The 18,848-nt window shown below is 48.3% G+C and overlaps 1 protein-coding gene across 5 annotated transcripts in view; it reads right to left on the bottom strand.

Annotated features, from left to right (window-relative positions):
• Positions 1 to 18,848, bottom strand: part of UBR3 (ubiquitin protein ligase E3 component n-recognin 3) — a 2,710,065-nt gene that overhangs the window by 616,130 nt on the left and 2,075,087 nt on the right. The window lies entirely within an intron of this gene.

The following is an 18,848-nucleotide window of genomic DNA, read 5'->3' as shown; positions in this document are numbered from 1 at the left end:
CGAACAGCAACACACGCTTCGCGTTATTCTGCATCCAGCAGCGTAACATTCACCGTGCCTGCCGCCTGCATCCAGTCTTCTGCCACGCCCGCCTCGAATCCGGAGCTCCTAAAACAAAGAGGAAAGAAAGGGACAAGGTTAGAAAACGAACGTATTTCTATTCCACACCTGATTCTGGATCCATCTGGTCTCCGGACCTGTAAAGAACATAATTTCTGCGCGCGCCGCACCACCAGCTGCAGCGCCGCGCCATACTCACCAGTCTTCACAGCATCCTTTGGGTCGGCGCTGCCTCCATCATTTCTTCGACGAACTTCGGCACCTAGGAGACAAAAGAAAACCATAAGGTGAGCCGAGGGAACCAACAAATATCATTCTTACCACCATAGACTTACCTGATTTACCACCGGAGGCATCCTTTTGTGACTCTCCATATTTTCACGTGCCGCATCTGTAAAGAGAGACAAAACAACACGTTTTCCTCGTGCAACATTTACCAGACAGCGCCGGGTAATACAGACTCTTACCTGAGAGCCACCAGCTGCCACAAGAGCATCTTTTCACGAGCCAGCTGCAAGAAAAGAAAGGAAGGGGGGAACAAGAGTGAACATCGGACATATTGAACTCTATGAACTTAATACTTACTGGTCCTCACCAGGAACCTCAGAGTCAATACTCTCCAGAGCTCTCCTGAGCCTTCAAACCACTGAAGTAACTGGAATCGATGCGCCCCTGCAAATCCACGCAGGTTGGAGAGCTCATCTTTCAAGAATATAAGGTGAGATTGCTGTGAGGGCATTTCGGAGGTGATTAGTTGGGGAGGATTGGGGGGGTGCCATCACTTGAATCCACAAGTGGCTAAATCCATCTCTCAACTTGCAGGAGAATATTTCTACGGGTTAAGCAGACAAGATTAGGAGGGCAGATTCAGTCAGTCATCACTGCACTACGCATCACGTGGGTGGAGACCGCATCTGTCCGGGTCCGACCGGCGCCCCTGTGGGAGCCAGGTGAGCGTAACACGAATCACTTACTTTTCTTTATATAGCTAGGACTTCACCAAAGTGCCCCCTTTTATATAAAATACACATTTAACAAAAAAAAGTAACTAAGAACTACAAATTATTTTAGAAATATCCTTTCTTCCACAAATTGTTCATCTTTGATATTCTCTTTCCAGCGCCAGCTGTCTTCAAAAATGTTTCTCCACCAGGGGGCAGAGGGAGGCTCCACGTTGGCTGCTTCATCCAGTGTCCGCGGATGTTCCTACCACAGACAGGAAGATCAGGGCCAATACATATGGAAGCATTGCGTGTCCCTTGACCTCAGGTCTGCACTCTTTCAACTAGCACTCAGCACCTGAGGGACAGCAGAGCAGATGAGGTTTACGAGCTATACAACAAGGGGGCAGTTTGGGTGAGAGATGAGGAATCTATGGGAGAAAGGGCTGATCCTCCAGCAAGAACTTTACCGAGAGGTAATTCGTTTTTCTACTGTTTTCCATCCTCCCACAGATTCCTCATTTTTGACTGACTCCCACTGTAGTACATAAATATGGAGGAAGGAGGCAAACAAGAAACCACCACCTACACCAAAAAACTCTGACGGACCACTCGGCCAAGGCAAGTGAACTGCCCTGTCAGGGAATCCAGGCAGTAATGTTTAGTAAACGTGTGCAGTGAAGCCCATCTGGCCGCTTGACAGATGTATAAAGTGGGAATCCCCTCTACAGGGCAGAGGTTGCAGCCAGGTGCTCAGCAGAACAAGCCCTGAGACTTTCGACACACCCTTCCCAGCCAGAACATAGAATTCCGAGATGGAAAGGATGATCCATCTGAACAGGGTCTTTTTTTGTCATAGTCCTGCCAGCACGAGCACCAGCATAGCAAACAAAGAGGTGGTGTGGGGTGTGGCTAGCCAGTGAGCAATAAGGACGTGAGTCCCCGAAGCTCCCGCGGCCACCAGCAATATCCTGGGACAACATCCTAAACCTGTGGCGTTGTACAAAGAAAATGTACCTCCAGATGAAGGAATATACGGGGAACAACAGTGCGAAACGAGAGACACGATCTCCGACCCCTGACAGAGATATTGGGGGAGAAGCAACACAGCCCAGAGACGTGAAGCACTGCAAGAAAGATGGCCGACTCGTAACTTACTCTTCTGGGAGTTACAGCTACCTGCCACGAAAACACCAGCCAGTGCCGATTCTGAAGCTGCAGAGCCTGCCGAGCCGTGCATGAGACATAGGGAACTGCAGACCCATGCGGAATGCTTGCTGGCTTGATGGTGGGGAACGCGACCTACTTACGCATTCCGGGCTGGAGTTTTTCCACAAACAGCGGTAAACACCAAAAGAAGCTAATGGCACAGCGCCACAACCGATGAGCAAGGAGGAAACAACGGAAAGTGGCATTGATCTGGTTGAACAAGAGTTGGAAGGAGAGATTGCCCGAGCCCGGTGTGCTCTGATACCGGATGGGGTGTCTATCCTGCAAAAGACACAGTAGGAATACCTGGTTTTACCCCCCGGGACTCCGGAGCCTATGGCTGAAGCTGGCAGTGTGGAGGCAAACCTACCCCCGCACCATGCCCTGGAACAGCAGCTAGAGGGACACAGTCACTCGCAGCCCCTGGAGTGTGGCGCATACATACTGTGAAGGCCCTAAGACAGGGGGTGAACCTCAGAGGGAGATAACCAACCACTGAGCGTGTGCTTACCTCAAGGCAAGTGAGACCCTGCATAGGACAGTGAGAAACAAGCCTGTGTGACACCAGCGCAACGGGCTGTGATCGTGCACAGACAAACACAACGGCACGGAAATCGTGGACGGCAGGGAGTGCAGCAACGATCCTCCCAACGGAAATTGCATGTACCGTGAGACCAAAGGGCTGCAGTCGAAACCTAGTATACCAACATGATCAGGTACGGTGCTAAAACTACAACAGGGAACATTAATCCCTGCAATGTCACTGCACCAACAAAGTGGCATACCGTGTAATCAATTAACCCAGCAGTGCCCGTCCCTCCCGCTACTACAACAGCAGTAAGGGCAGTGCGAGAGACACTGGAAACTCGGCCCCGCCACTGATGCAGACACGATCGCACCTGCACTTCCCCAACAAACTCCTACACAGTTGAAATCGGGCAAAGTATCAAACCGAATTCCGACCACCGGAACTAAACCTTAAAGGGAGAACACGGTCGGCTCACAGACACAGCCCAGGCCTGTTGCTGCTGACTGTTAATGGAATCGTTATATCCTACCGCATACACTAAGGGCTTAAGGCAGTGTGGACATTTGTTGACAGGTTCTAAAGAGGCACAACAACTAGAGAAGAATTAGCAAAACTCCATGTGAACATGTCGGTACCGAACATTCCCCCACTGGACAGACCAACCTGGACAGAAAGTGAACATGAGAGACGAGCTGCATACGCCTTAGGAAATAAAGTTAGCCTATTGCCAAAGGCCTCTGAACTGCCATCTGAGGGCCCATTGATCCCGATGAATACAGGGCTGGCGCGATTGCCGGCAGGGACTGGAGTATGAAGGCACAATTGAAGGACTGTACTAAGATTGCATGAAGGCATGAACCCACGCCAGGGTGATACGAGGAGTGTCCGCTTGGACACTGCAGTCCTCTATAAGATGCCCGGGGGCCAGAGGACACATTAGAACCCCACATGACTGGCGATCCGCAATGGTAGCGGCCAATGCAATTGTCCGATTGTGTGATTGGCACTCCCAACTGACACACAACACTTACAGCCGGAGTCAGGCAACCACTATAACTACCCACAAACACGGCATCATGGTGAAGGACAAATGTGAATAACCATCCACGCAAAGCAAAATGGATCAATATGCAACACCCGTAGTAGCAACCCCTACTGATCAAATGCAACTAGACAGCGTGACAGGTTCGGAGGATACCATCTCTCTGAAAGATGTAATGAATGCCATTGCCAACTCACGCGCCTCTATGGAAAAGAAAATGGACGGCATCAGTGCAGATGTGTCTCTCCTACGGCATGACCTGCAAAAACTGACATCCCGTACGGGTGAAGCCGAAAATCGTATTTCTGAGACAAAAGATGGGCTCTGCAACATGGAGCGACAAATGTCGGGAGTCATGGCGTGTCTGAAAACAATGAAAGAAAGGGTGGATGAAGGGGAAGGCAGAGCGCGACTTAACATTTGCATTTTGGGCATACCAGAGAAGTCGGAGGGACCAAATATAGAACTGTTTCTAGAGCAATGTCTAGCAGATATATTCGCACCCAAGACATTTTCCAACTTCTTCTCTGTTGAAAGAGCCCACTGTATGGGAACTGGTCGACCTACACCTGGGGCGCCACCGCATACAGTAATTGCTAAATTACTGAACTATAGGGACCACGATGCAGCTCCAGATGGCCCGTGCAAAAGGGACAACAACATACAACAGGTGCCAAATTGCCTTCTTCCCTGACTACACCAGAGAAGTCAAGCGAGCCAGGCAGTCCTCTGATCACCTTAAAAAGTGTCTACAAGCTTTAAATGTCAAGTATGATCTCCTATTTCTGGCGCAGTTTAAGATAAACCATAAAGGTACAATGGTGCACTTTACAGATCCCAGGGAGGCGTGGAGGTGGGCAGAACATCATATCGAGGGAGACTGGAGAACAGATAATACAAACAGGAATAAGAGAGCCAGAGACCGGAACGAACGGATCCCACCAGCCCAGCGACCACATGCGCCAGAGCCCGAACCACCACCAAATATCGGCAATGATCAACGGACGGAACGATGTGGAACAACATAAGACTGTCAAAGGTCGGATATGCGCTCACGTACGCACAAACGCCCAAACCCTAAAATAGGGAGCAATGACAGCGACCGCGTTTGAAGCCATAGCTGGGCGACCCAGCACACACCCCATCCCCCAATTCGTGATCACCTACACTGGCAAGTTGGCTTGTTCTAGTAAGATTGACAAAGTGATTAGTATGTTTTTTGTTTGACTGTTGGCTAGCCGACCGTTTCCACTGTCGGTAAAGTTCAGGCGACAGATTCTTCAAGTTGGGATGGAGTATGGGGAATAGGGGGAGGGAATTTTGTTTTTGTAAATGTATTTTGTGTTCTCGAATCCACCCAGCTGAACTGCTTCGACAATCATTCCTCTGCACCGAAAAAACTCAGCCACAAATCACTCTCCCAGTGCTACCGGATACAAAAGCACAATAGTTAGCCGTAATCGCAATGGCTGGAAACAGCATTGAATCCCTGAAATTCCCAATATGTAACGTGAATATCTTGGGCTCTGGGATCAAACGTCAGCTAGTTACACAATTTCTTAATAGGCACTACCCTGATATTGCTCTCTTCACAGAAACAGATCTAGCAGGCACAACCTGCAACCTATTCCGATGCACAATCCAACAGCTCTACACGCTGACTTCTCCATGGGCTCCAGGGGGGTTATAATCCTGCTTCATTAGAGACTCCCGTCCAAACTAGCTAAGGTGATACAAGACACTGGGGGTAGATTTGTACTACTGCAAGGCACGCTATGGAATGAAACACTCACAATTCTAGCAGTAAATGCCCCACCATCACTGATGACTGATCTGATTCATGACATCACACCCATAATCACAACCCACAAATTCGATCTCTGGGTCAGGGGTGGGGACTTTTACGATGTTAAGGATGTGACGAGAGATGGCACACACCTGCGTGGCAGAAACCCTAAGGTGACCTCAAACTAGCCGCTTTCACCTCAGCACTTGGACTGAGAGATATATGGCGAGACCTACATGCTACAGAATGGGAGTATTCCTAACATTCTGGGGTCCATGCCTCCCTCTCAAGACTGGATTACTTCTTCCTCCAAACAGTAGACACACATAAAGCAATTAAAGCGACTCTGCTCCCCTGAGGCATATCTGACCGCTCACCACCGATGATGGAGCTGACCACAAATAGGCCACTGCCTCTCCCATCCCGGTGTCTAAATAGTTATTATCTTGGCTTCCGGGAGCTCATTGATGACAACCGGGAGATATTTTGAATAGAACACAGAACGGTAGATAGTCCAGCGACATTGTGTGAAGCATATAAACCGGTCCTACGCGGAGAGTTTCTCTCCTGAACATCTGCACATAAGAAAACACTCCAACAAATGGTGGTAGCGGCAAAGCAAGAAGCAATGCAGCAAGAAGCTGAACAAATAGCTAGCTGATCGCCTAACACACACCGATCCCTTTTAGTGGCCTACGTAATATTTCCCTAGACAATGTTAAGCAAGCACACTCCGAGATGCGAACATGGATAAAACCAGTAAGATTCTGGGCTGGCTGGAACGTAGAGATGCAGACCACCAGCAAGTCAGGGAAATTAGATCAACACAACTCGAATGACTAAAATCAGATCGAGATATCGCTGAGGGCTTTGCGGATTACTACGCAAACCTATACGAACCCCCAAATAAACCTATCAGCTCTACCGTGCTTGACACCATTACACTGCACTGTTTGGCCACAACACAAAAATCATATCTAGAAAATGATATTACAGAAGAGGAAATTGTGGCAGCCATATCACAACTGCAATCAGAGAAAACACCGGGACCCAATGGATTCCCGATTGACATAAGGAAGAAATTGGGGTAGGGGGGAACGAGATGGCCCCACACATGCTCACAATGTTCCTTCACTGTAAAGAGCAAGGGATCCTACCCCCAGACCTCAGCAAAGCCAGTATAATTGTCATCCCAAAACCGGGTAAACCCCGGGGCTTTGCAGCTCATACAGGCCAATCTCACTAATCAACAGCGAGACAAAAATGTTGGCAAAGGTACTGGCGAACAGACTACAGAAGGTAATATCCTCACTGAAACCCGGACCAGTGTGGATTCTTGCACTGCTGGTGGTTGATTTTGAGAAGGCCTTTGACTCAGTGTTCTGGGAAGGCCTTTGGGAAATCATGCGGCAAATGGGATTTGTGGAACCCTTTAACGTATGGGTCCGGCTGCCTTATGAGTCTCTGGTGGCAGAAATCAGAGTTAATTGATGGCCCTCACGAATCCTCCAACTGGGAAGGGGAACACAACAAGGATGTCCGCTGTCCCCACTGCTTTTCGCACTAATTATCGAACCACTAGCCATACTGTTACGTCAAATAAACTCATGGAGAGGTTTCAGGTGGTGGGATGGAGTGGAGGACAAGGTCTCCCCATACGCGGATGACCTATTGATATATTTAGGTGACCCAACTCGCTCTTTTCCGGAAGTCACAGCGATACTTGAACGATATGGGGCCTTTAGTCGGTTAAGGGTGAACTGGAACAAATCCATCTATTTTCAGAATATGCGGGGGACACAAGCAATCCCTTCACATTGCCCATTACACATTGAACTAGAACACTTCCGCTATCTGGGGATTCAAATCACGACAAATATCTCCAAATATATAACCAGGAATATACTCCGGATCACAGAAAAATTCATAGCAGATGTGCGACAGTGGGTACTGCTCCCAATAACCTTGCTCAGAAGAGCCGCCCTCTTTAAAATGATGGCGCTACTGAACTTTTTATACATCCTTCAGAATGCCCCACTCTGGATACCAGACTTGGAATTCCATAAGATTGAAAGTATCCTCAGAACTCTGATATGGGGTGGAGGACACCCAAGAATTGTGCTGCAGACAATGCAGTGGTCCATTTGGAGGGTGGAATTGGGCTACCGCACCTGCAGCCATACTACTTGGAAAGTCAAATGGCAGTGATTAACCATATCCTACACGGGGACAAAGAGCTACCTCATATCCGAGCTGAGATCTCCACAATGCAAGGCATGTCCCCACTCATGAGTCTTTACCAGGCCCTAACGAAACCCCCTCCCCACACAATGTCAGCCCACACTACATTAATATGGCAGGAAACCCATAAATATATCGGCTGGGATAAAAAAGTACACCTGGTGCAGACGCTATGGAAAATTAGCAATCTACCCGAACTAGGTAAACTACCAGTATGGCCGGGATGGATATCGTTGGGAATTTCAAAGATAGGAGATGTGATTATAGAAGGCAAACTGACCTCCTTTGAGGACCTGACTGATAGTGTTCTGTAGCGGTGAGAATAACACCTATCGTTACCTCCAACTTGCGCATGCATTACATACATACCTCCCCAAACTAGCGGATATGCCAGAATGTACACCACTGGAAAGGAACATAGTAACAGAACACACCTACTAGAATTACCTCTGTGATGTATAATGTCATAGCCTCTTTTGCCACACCTGAACTTTGTTACCTAAAGCTCAAATGGGAGGTGGATGTTGGACCAATACAATCAGAAGATTGGCTGGTAGCATTGAGGTACCCGCGAGAGACTGCGATTTCCTCGAGAATCCGTTTAATACAACTCTAAATCCTACATAGGGTATACTACCCACGAGTTGCATTGTATTGGTGGAATCGTGCCACTAACCCCAATTGCCTGCGCTGTCTTCAAGAAGAAGGCACGTTCTTTCATATCTTGTGGGAATGCCCCCGGATTCAGGAATATTGGCACCAATGCTATAATAAACTGACTGATGTCTTGGGACATGTCATTCCAATAGGCCCTAAAATGATGCTTTTTGTTATTGAGGAGGAAGGGAACAATACAAGTTTTGAGAAGTTATTCCTCTCCACGGCCACAGGATTGATTAAACGCAATATAGCTAAACTGTGGGGATCCACTGTTCCGCTTTTTGCGCAATGGGTAGCAGATGTAAATATATGTATGATAATGCAACAGCGCATATATACGGCCAGAGGGAGCCCTTGGAAAGCGAAAAAGATCTGGCAGAAATGACAAAATGCAGGCTAAAATAAGCCTTGTAACAATACACTGAGCACAATACTGGAATATGACTAGGATGGGAACAGGCTGTGCTAGAATGTGGATTTGTTTGTTTGTTATATAATGGTAAATGTGCAGATTTACTACCTATGTTTCAAAATCAATATATATATTTAAAAAAAAATTACAAAACAAAGTGATGGTCATCTTTACTGATTTTCTTTCTTTCTTTATTTATTTTGATACTGGTATAGCGCACCTAACCGGAAGCAACTGAGCGCTAGATTACATAAGAATGATGGTTACGGTAGTTACATATTGCAGATGGTTACAGGCTGTGCAGTTGTGACAATATGAATGCAGTAAAAACATTGCATGCATGATATGCTTTATACAGTTGGTAGATTTTAGTACAGGTAGATTGCTGTGACATAGTTGAGAAGAGAGCTATAAGGTTGTTGTTCCTCTAGGTATCTTGTGAAAACAGCCAGGACTTAAGGCCTTTGCGGAAGGACCAGAGGGAGGGATTTGATCTAAGCGCTAAAGGCAGGGAGTTCCAGTTTTCGCGCCTCTATCTAGGGATGGTTAGGCGGTGTGTGTAGGCCGAACGGGTAGGTCAATTGGTTTGGGTTTAGGAGATTTGTCTGGCTTGATATATTTGGGCACTGTTTGATAAGCATTTCTGCGCCAGAGATAAGGTTTTGAATGTGATGCGTTCCCGGACCAGGAGCCAATGTATATTGTGTCCAGCCAATGGGATGTGGTCTTTTTAGGGATGTTGAGTGCAGCTCTAACAGCATTGTTCTGGATGTTTTGTAGTTTGTTGATGTTGTGTGAGTTAGATCCGGCAAAGAGGGAGTTACAGTAGTCAATCCTAGACAGTATAAGGGATCTGGCGATATAGTTGTCAGGGGTGAGGATTGGTCTATTGGCGTTGATCAGTTTGGCAGTGTAAGCTGCAGCCGAGACGATGGCGTTTACCCATCTTGTTAGGGAGAATGAGGAGTCTAGATATAGTCCTAGGGTTTTTACCTCTTTGGACACCGTGATGATGTTTCCGTCAATAGTAAAAGATTTATAGGAGTCAGGGAGGTTATTTAGTCGAGACTGAGTGCCAATGAGGAGTAGTTTAGTTTTCCCTAATGTCCCGAGAGACAGTGGCAGAGACAAAGTAGCTGAGGTCCCACAAAGGATCAAGCCAATGGAAAATCTCTGCCATTTTTGAGGGGTAAGGCGGAGGAAAAAACATAGGGAGATGGATTTTTCGGAGACAAAAGGAAATCTGACACAACCTTAGGCAGGGAAGTCTCACTCTTAAAGTCACCTACTACTTGGAAAACACCAAATAGGGAGACAGCCTAGTTATCACTCACGCGTCTCGAGGAAGTGATGGGGACCTGGAAATTTAACTTAAGGTTGAGCAGTCCTAATGAATAAGAATGCAGGTAATCAAACAGAGCCCCATAAGAAAAGTCAAAACTAAATTTAAATCCCACAAAATAACAAATTGACGGGGGAAGTGGTTACAGAAACCCAACAAAAACTGATTCTGAAGAAAGAGCCTTGTTTAGGGGTGCTTAGAAAGAGAAACGGTGGCCAAACTCCCCTTCCCAGTGCTAATCTGCAGACCAATCTCGGCCAAGGAAAGCAGGAAATCCACAACAGAGGTAGTAGGGGAGAGATGAAAAGGTTCAGACTTCTCACCGTACACAAGGCCAAAAACTTGTATCACCTGCTGGCATAAATGAACTTGGTAGCCAACCTACGAGCAGAAAGAATCGCATCCAGGACATCACCCAAAAAGTCCCACTCCTTATATTGCAGCCTCCTAGTCAGAACCTCCAGCGTTTTTGCGATCCCGCAACATGCAGGAAGAACGGACTTAAAAAAAAAAAAAGTCCAATGTTAGGGAGAATTCTCTCTTTAGGCTGAATTTCCTAACCTAGTTAGTCCCCCAGCAGCTTTGCTGGATTTCTGGAGTTTTTTTTTTCCTCCTGCCAAGAGTGAGACTCTTTTCCTCCCACTCCTGGAGATGATTTATGGTATTCCTTTGACTGGTAATGTGTTTTGTGGGCTATGGGGTCCTTTACTCTATAGGGTCTCATGCGTTTTTCCTATGTGTGTTACACAGCACCCTCTGTGCAGCAACACAGGGGTGTCATAGTGACACCCCACCATAGACTCCATTCCCTGGGACTGACTACTGTCTCCCAGGGCATGTAAAGTCACCATTGGCTTTACTAGTCCCAAATTATTAACAGAAACCAGTACAAACCATCATATTGTGGACGTACTGGTCGGGGCAATTCGATTGCCCCGGGGTCTGTTAGTCGAGGGGGCACGTCTCCGTCCCCCCTGATCGAGTTTTGGCTGGTGGCAATGGAAACTACTTTTTATATTCGACCGCAAATATTTTCCTATGCGATTTTCCCATTGTTCGAGGCTACCAACTTTAATTATTTAATTCTCATAGTTTTTTTTAATTAATATTAATTCTCCGGTTAGTATTTTTTGCCAAGACTCGATTCTAAAATGGCGTTTGTGTTCTCTTCTGTGACTCCAACCCAAGTCAAGCCCTTTGTTCAACTTTTTTGGCGGGCTTCTCCACAGAAGCCTCCAAAAGTGGTGCCACTCTGTCTAGGTACCACAGGGGGTGCGGGAGGGGGTTTAGGCACCCTGGACTGAGTTACCTTGGTAACTCAAGTCGCACTCTTGTGTGAATGGCCCCAGTGGTGAGCCGGCCGGCTCACCACTTAGCATGTTTGAGTGACAGCTAGGCTGAGTGAATGGGGGTTTTCTGCATAAAAGCAGGGCTTTGGGGACTGGAACTTCAGAAGTCGCCACAGGACCTGAGAATCCGACGAGGGAGAAGCTGAGCCGACCTACCACGACGACACCACCGGTGGAGCTCTGCGGAACCGACTCACCACTTCTCGACGACAGAGAAGATCTACCGGCTGGAGAGGCTTCTTCCCCTGACTGGTGGGCACAACCAGTTTACCTTTCTTTCTTCGCACCCCAGCCCGGTCTGTGGTCGAACTGCCCGTGCCAAGCACCCCGGCGGCCACATAGCCACTCACCACTGAACTGCGAATCACCGGACCGCTCCTTGTACCTGAGAAACTCTGCGGCTGGTTTCTTCCCTGGCAGTGCAACGGACCCCTGTCTTCCTCCATGACGAGATCCTCTCTTCCCTCGGACGAAGCACCGACTTGCACCCGCTGCCAGGAACAACTGCCCCCGCTGGAGCGTTCTCCTCACTTTAAGGTACCGTGTCCGCCAGGCCTCCCTTTCTAAAGATTGCAACAAGGTAATAATAACTCCTTAACCTTCTGGACTGGGCTGGCCGCCTTGACCCTCTAACTGGTCTCTTTCTCTGAACCATTACAAGACTTTTGTGCACTGCAACCAAGCGGATCCGGCCTACTGGCTCTGAATTCACGGTTTTACTTTGCCTTCCTCTCTTGCTATGTTCTTGTAAAAGTGTTGGGATCTGTTTCAATTTGTTCTCTACTTTTCTCTCCCTTTTTAAAACGAACTATTAGAGTGCCATCTACGTTAAGCGCTCACCGCTGTCTGAAAATAAGTGGGGCTTTACTTAAGACTTGTCTAATATTCTTTTAAGGGAGTGTATATCTTTTAGTGACCGTGTTTTTGAATTGCTTACTATTAGTGCCTGTGTGTTTTTCTAGATGTGGTTTTAAATAAATAATTATATCTCTTTTACACCAAGCCCTGGTCAGTGTTTACTTGTTCTATTGTGTGCTCTTGACCTAATGTGAATACTCTGTATACTGCCTAACTTTTCTTGAGGGAAGTCTGACTGCTCAGCCACAGCTACCAAGTGAATCTGTGTGGTACAGACTGCTACCAAGTGGGTTTACTGACAAACATCTGTAGTCCTACATCTTTTGCAGTGGTCCCAGAGGGAACTGCACAGGTTTCTGCCTAACATCCAAAAACTGCTGTTTTGGCAGAAACACCTTGCCAAAATGTCTGATTTTGCAAAAACAAACATTAAAAATTAAAAAATACTCAAGGGCCCAGTTTCTCTACACTTTTTTACTCAAGAAATGAAATGCACAACCACATCTCATCACATGCACAAAAAAAAGAGCAGCCCAATCCAGAAAAGGACATCTGAATGGGCGCATCTCATACGTGCCCATTCAGATGGCCTTTTTCACCCCTTTGCGCAAATGCAGGGGCATTCCAGCACATATAAAAACCCATCCCAAATTGACAAGATGCGCTTTTAAATGTGCAGGAATAGTAGGTAACCCTATGCGCCCGCTTTGAATAGGTGCACGGGGTGAAATGGTCTTTACTAACTACTGCAATACTTTTATGTGTGACATCTGCTGTCTCACTTCAGACCCATGGAAATACACGGGTCACCTTTGAGAATAAGCTGACATGCTCATTTCCAAAAATGGGTTATCTAAAAATGGCATACCCTCTCCTCTATTTTTAGATGCCCCACTTTGAGGATCTGTGCCAAAATCTACAGTTTTGAAAAATAAAAAATTAGTCACAATACGAGAGAGAAAGGGGGAGTGATGGGTGAGCTGTGGAGTGGTAAGCAAGAAAGAAGAGGGAGAGCAGTGGGTCAGAGGGGGGGGTGGTGGGGAAAAGAGCAGAGAGGAAGCAGTGGGGCAATGGGTCAGAAATCAGAGAGAGAACAGAGGTACAGAAAGTAGCAGGAGCTTGGGCTTAGCGGGGTCAGGCAGCCAAAAAGAGAGGGGTTGGCTTTATAGAGGCAGTGAGCTGCAGATTGAGAGAACGGATGAGGGAAGAGTGCGATACAATGGGTGCAAGATGGAGAAGTAGCACAAACGAATGAAAGACTGTATACTGCGGGAGGAATTGGGGAGCATAAGGTGCGAGTTGGGAGCATGGTTTGGAGTTTGCCAGGGACTGGAGAGTGCAAATTGTGACTTGACAGTGTGACAGAGCATGTGAGTGTGTATGACTGAGTGAGAGGTTAGGGAATACAAGTAGAATATAGAAGGGGAATATTTTCAACATTGCAACTTATAATGATCAATACTGTTAACAATATTAAATAGGCATGCACATTAAACCAAAAAACATAACCAAAACACTGTCCTCTCCATTCAGAGACATCTGGGACTATTCCTATTTAATTGATATAAAAGGTACAAATAATGACACCCTGGCTCTCGTGTAGCCTTGCACACTGCCTCTTTCCTGCAATGTGCCAATCTTGCACTCTCCAGTCAATAAAAAATGCAGCAATAAAGGTTATGTGCCGCAAAATTTGAGATTTAATGCGCAAAACTTGCCATTTCATGTCTCAATATCCTAGAGGGTCTGCCTAGTAGACAAGCATTACGGTTCAGGCTGGAAAGGCTGGGCTGCAGGATACATTCAACCCCATCCACCCCCCCAAATGGGGGAGCAGGTCCAACCTCCCAGAAGGTGCCAAGGGGGAAAAGATGGACATGTCCAGAAGTACCATGTCTTCCGTGCCCAGTCTGGAGCATTCACAATCAACTTGGACCCAAACTGTCGTAGTTTCCCGAGAACTAGCAGGGAGACAGATTGTCAGGAAGGCAAAGAGGAGATTGAAGTTCCAATCGACAGTCAATGTGCCCCAGAGCTCCAGGAGGAGCATGATCCTGCTGAACAGATGGAGAAGGCTGCTGACCTGACAGATGAAAGTCATTAGCCGTGACCCTGTAGGCCTCAAACCTCTGCAAGAACTCCTCAGTCTTGTACCAAAGAGATGGTTCCATCAAAGAGCATGTCCAAATGCGAACAAGTTACTTACCTTGCAAGAATTCACATGCTCATAAATGTTCCCTGTAGTCAGACTGGGAATCCTTGGTAAAAAGAAAGCAGTTTTGCTTTAGACAGAAAACTGATTGTCTCCTCTATAGCCAATCATTGTCCTTTGCGTCATACTCCCCCCAGCCAATAACACTCGACCCCCTAAGATCCACCCCTGGTGGCCATCTTCAGATTTGGTAGCGAACGTAAAGTGGCAGTATGAACCAAGGAGAGCCATAGAGGGGAAGGAGGGAGGGTTTGCATGTGAATCCATGCAAGACCCATGCTCGAGAACAAGGCTTCCAGTTAAGTAACTTATTCCTTCTCTAGCAGTGGGTCTTGCATGGATTCACATGCTCATAAATACGATTACACAGCCGTACATACACACAGCCATGGGAGGTGGCAAAGCTCAACAGAAGCAATACACTTATGCCTGGAACAGACTCACCTCAAACAAACAGGTTCTGTAGCACTGCTTGGCCGACCCAGAACTTCTCCCTGGAATCCCGCTCGATGCAGTAGAAATCTTGTGAAGGTGTTGGTAAACCTTCAAGCAGAAGCCCTGCAAATGTCGAGCAGGAGAACACCAGAGAGAAACACTGTTGTTGCTGCGATGGCTCTGGTGGAGTGGCTCTTGCCCGACCTGGAACTGGTCTATTGGCCAGACGATGACAGTGCATGATACAGCCGGAGAGCCACCTTGATATGTCCTACAGGTCCGAAATTGACAACCAGCTGAGATATCTTCAAAAAATACTGTGTGGACCAGGGGGCGCGCGGATGCAGGAAGCCTCTGCGTGATCCATGTGCTTCAAGGTCCCAAAACTTTGTCTGAGGCCCACTTTTGCCCCACCCGTAAACTCAGCAGACCACACAATACGGTGGGGGAACCCATGTGGCTGCTGAGGCTCCAACAGCGTTTGGATTTGACCCAGGACTCGCTGAGCTGAGGCACCCAAACATCGCGGGGAAAGCGAAAGTGAGATCTCACTTCCCACGGAGGACGATACAGAATACGAACAAAACATTGGGGCCGTTGAGTACAGAGGACACTACGGCGAGGGAGTGGGGGGAAGGACCCATCCACCCGCCCAGCAGGGTTGCCGACTCAAGCGCCCGAGCCGGCCCGACAGGAGAAAGACATACTCCAGAGGGAGGCCGCGGCACAATGCTCCCAGCATGCGGGGAGAACGCTACAAGACCACAAGGCCCCTCCACCCCGCGTAATTGGGGCCCACAGTCTTAACTGGACAAAGAAGAGAATCACAGCCACATAGAGGACACAAAGGGAAGGCCAGAGGAGCGCCCCCTACACGTGGGGCGCATACAAGTGGACAAGGGGCCCCTGAGATTGGAGGAGGCCACAATACTGAGGGAACAGAGGGCTGGAGCCTTGGATGGACTACCATAGGGAGATCAAGTGAACGCCCGATACGCAAGAGGGAAGTACCAAGCGTTAACGGAGCCCCACACTGGTGGGGGTCGCAGGTCAAGGAGTTGAGGGAGCGCACCGGAACCCTAACAAGACCAGATTGAGCTACCTCTGTGGTGGTGGACTTAGCAACCCAGGATCCCAAAACACCAGAAGTAAGGAGAAAGACACCACCCAATTAACCCCCAGGGTCAATATAATTTACAGGAGGACATAAGATAACGGAGATCTAGACCTGAGGAAGTGCTCGAAGGCAGGCCCAAATCGGGGCGGATTGGTGAAGGGCACACACAGGAAGGTGGGGGAAATGGTAAGGAACAGCCTGTAGTTGGTGGCTGGAAGGAGAAATAACGTGAGGGCAGGAGCGCATCCCGAACACAAGGGAGTCCCCCGCATCTAAGGCAGCAGTCCGAAAGGTGAGGACGCACCATCAACTTGAGGGAGCCACGGAGCACAAAATCTTTGCTGGCATCAAAGTCAGGTTCATTCAGGGAGGAGGGGCACCCTGACATCCCCACTGAAGGAGGAGAAGCATCAGATTGTCCGGGAAGGTGTGGGCCCCTGATATCTGGGCGTGTGCCGCCTCCCATACAGCAGCCGTAGAGTAAACCCTCCAATCCAGAGATGCTCCCATGGGAAAAAGGCACTGATAAAACACTTGCCATGTGAACCCATTGTGTACGAGAGAAGACACCCGAGAAAAGCCAGGCCACAGGGACTGGTAGAGGTGCATGGAAACATGAGCGAAGTTGGCAGCCTACACTTATACTCCCAGTGGCACAGGAGTGGGGGGTAAGGCGCAGCCCCGCATGACTACCGTACTGGAGGAATCTGCAGCCACTAAAAAAGATGTTGCCGCATTAATGAAGGAAATAAGGAACATGAGGGTGGACATTGGGAGCAGAATGGACAGGATCGACCAAAGGATAGATAAAATGGAGGAGAGACTTGAAGTCGAGCACAACCAATCATTGCTTGACACCATAGAGAAACAAATGGATGAGACTTTCCGAAATGGAGAAGGGAGAAGAGGAGGTTGGGAGGAAAATGGACAATTTGGAAAACCGCAAGAGGCGGATCACCCTTCGGCTTTTTGGTATTCCAGACCGAGAAGGGGAGTCGGAACAAGATCTGAAGAGGGTGCTACATGAGGTCACGAAATTGGTGTTTGAGGATGACACTATCGACGAGGCCAAGATTGAAAGAATTCATCAGGAGCCTTCACCGGCAGAAAAGTCCTGAAGATGCCCTTGAGGAACTCCTTGACGAGCCTGTGTGACCACGGAGAGCTGTCCTGATGCCCATGTGCACCGGCATATGCCAACCAGATGAGCCGTGACAGAGGCCTGAGCTAGCCCAGGTAAAGCTGGTACAGGAGGGGATGCAGGGCCGTTAATCGCAGATGCATAATCTTCTGAAATGGAGAAGGGAGAAGAGGAGGTCGGGAGGAAAATGGACAATTTGGAAAACCGCGAGAGGCGAATCACCCTTCGGCTTTTTGGTATTCCAGACCGAGAAGGGGAGTCGGAACAAGATCTGAAGAGGGCGCTACATGAGGTCACGAAATTGGTGCTTGAGGATGACACCATCGACGAGGCCAAGATTGAAAGAATTCATCAGGAGCCTTCACGCCCGACGCCCATGTGCACCAGGATATGGCAACCAGATGAGCCGTGATGGAGGCCTGAGCTAGCCCAGCTAAAGCAGGTACAGGAGGGGATGCAGGGCCGTTAATCACAGATGCGTAATCTTCTGAATCCTGCACCACATCGTGAAGCTCTTGCTTCCATTTGTGTCTGTAACAAGACAATGTAGAGTGAGCTCTGGCCTTGGCCAGGATCTTTTTGCACTCCATCAGCAGGGAACAGTGCACAAACTCTAGGGCTTCAGTAGCAAAGCCATGAGGCTCAGCGACTCTTGTTTGTGGTGCAGTATTGTTCCGTTTTCTCTGGAGAGAAGGTTGGGAAATGGAGGCAGTCGGATGGACCGATGGAGAAGGTCTGGATACCAGATCTGCCGTGGTCACGCCAGCACGATGAGTATCATCATGCAATGGCAACTTCTGAGTGTGCTGATCACATGTAACATGAGCAGAATCGGGGGGTAAAAACGTACAGGAAGAGCCTTTCCCACAGGAATGAGAAGGCATCCACCCAGACTCCTCGGCTGAGGATATCTGCTGGCAAACATCCGGCACTTGGAGTTGGTAGCTATTGCGAAGAGGTCGATCTGGGGAGGACTCCACCTGCTGAAGAGATGAGACACCTGCTTCTACTGAAGTTCCCCCTAATTTCAGGACCGAATCTCACTGTTGAGCGAGTCTGCAATGGTGTTCTTGGTTCCTGCAGGTGAAAAGGGATGAGGAACATGTACTGAAGAATGGCACAGCCACCTGTTGGCTGCACTACTTGTTTGTGATCCTGTGTCTGGCACTTGCCCATCCCCCCTCAAACCTTCTGGCACTTCTGCTGTCCCCTCTGTGCTGCACTTGCACAATCTCAATGTGACTAGGCCTAGTAAGATAGCTGTTTGTTTCCTCCCTATGTTTTCACCTCCAATGCCTTGTCGCACCATGAACCACTTGTGTATAGGTGTGTTATAAATGACATATCACAGCGCCACAGGGACTGGGCCTCCAGGGATATGCGCATCCCGCTCTGCTTCCAGGTGTAAAACATGGTGGTGGTGTTGTCCGTGAAGATTTGCATCACCTTCCCCTGTAGCTGAGGCTGGAATGACTTGAGGGCCCAGAAGACCACCCAGAGCTCCAGGACATTTA

The sequence above is a fragment of the Ambystoma mexicanum genome, chromosome 9, assembly GCF_040938575.1.
Source record: "Ambystoma mexicanum isolate Mex_15411 chromosome 9, UKY_AmexF1_1, whole genome shotgun sequence".
Taxonomy (NCBI): domain Eukaryota; kingdom Metazoa; phylum Chordata; class Amphibia; order Caudata; family Ambystomatidae; genus Ambystoma; species Ambystoma mexicanum.
The sequence above is the reverse complement of the archived record's forward strand: the minus strand, read 5'-3'. Positions and strand labels throughout refer to the sequence as shown.